This window comes from Aplysia californica, unplaced genomic scaffold (genome assembly GCF_000002075.1).
Source record: "Aplysia californica isolate F4 #8 unplaced genomic scaffold, AplCal3.0 scaffold00112, whole genome shotgun sequence".
Lineage (NCBI taxonomy): Eukaryota > Metazoa > Mollusca > Gastropoda > Aplysiida > Aplysiidae > Aplysia > Aplysia californica.
In genome coordinates, this window is record NW_004797382.1 from 403,303 (window position 1) to 404,475 (window position 1,173).

Genomic DNA, 1,173 nt, shown 5'->3' on the forward strand with positions numbered 1-1,173 from the left:
AAATCTGCACGTGCTGGGGACCAGCGACGCAAAAGAAGCGCGTCGCCAAACGCACCAATGACGTGTCTCGTTACTCGCCCGAGCCCTGGGCGACACGGCTCCTCCGCCTGCCATACCTGTGACAGGTGAAACCAACACGGCCTAGCCCCGCCCCGCTTGTCCCTGTCTCTTTCAGCTCTCGTCGTGTCTTTTTCAAACAGCCCTCGCTCGAGGTCTCGGTCGAAGAGCGATACGACGACGTCTGGCGAGGCTAGCGGGGCAGACCGGAGAGAGGCGAAAGCGAAGCAGACGAGAGTGCTCAGGTGTTGGGGACTGTCCGGATAATTGTCTCTCTCTCCGTGCCGTCTGTTTTGTGGGCCATTTTTTGTTCTTTCCCTTGGATCTTCCATGACATCCGATTTGCAGTCTAGTTATTGCCGAGAGCTGGGGAGGCATTGCTCAGTAAACCTGCAGCGAGTTTGTGCCGCCACTACAAGGGCCTGTCACTACTTAGAGGGCTCCACTTTAGAGCCGTGACTTTCTTAGCAGCACATTTGGAGGTAAGTGGAGATATAGGCCTATCCAGACCTGGATCTATATAATTTAGATCTTGATTCTAGATCTAGATCTACCTGTTTATTTAATTCCTATAGTGTTGTGTATCTTTTTTTTTTGGTAGTCACTTTACCAATTTATCTACTCATTTATCTACCTATTTACTTAGATCTATTTCATATATTCTTCTAATATGGATTTTAAAAATCTGTTTGTGGGTTGTTGGCTGGTGCTCTGGTGTGCTTTGCTCCTTCTTTCCTATCAAAAATATATCGCCCTGATCTCTCTTCCTTTTTATGTTTGTTATTCTCTTATAACTCCTCTAATCTTCGGCACTTATATCACCTTATTGTGTTGCAAGTGCCGTTAAATTCTAACTAAAACTATACAAAAAATATCTGTTTGTTTTCGCTAACAGTTACTAGCACCGTTGGCATCTAAAACGCCGGACATTTATTTGTTGCATCTACTAAGTACAAAAGCATCAGGTTGATACAAATGGGTAGGGTCAAAATTTTCTTTTTAAAAACAATTCTTTATGTCTATTTATTCCATTCACTTCATGAAACGGCGAGTTCTGACTTTTGTAGCTCACACTCCCCGTCCGGACAAGGTTATGAAGTGTCCTACAATCATGTG

The 1,173-nt window shown here is 44.7% G+C and overlaps 1 protein-coding gene across 1 annotated transcript in view; it reads left to right on the plus strand.

Moving 5' to 3' along the window:
* Window positions 1-260: 260 nt before the first annotated feature.
* Window positions 261-1,173, plus strand: part of LOC101848281 (histone-lysine N-methyltransferase 2D) — a gene marked incomplete at its 3' end in the record, with an annotated part of 14,734 nt that continues 13,821 nt past the window's right edge. Inside the window, 1 exon segment of the mRNA XM_013081029.1 lies at window positions 261-539.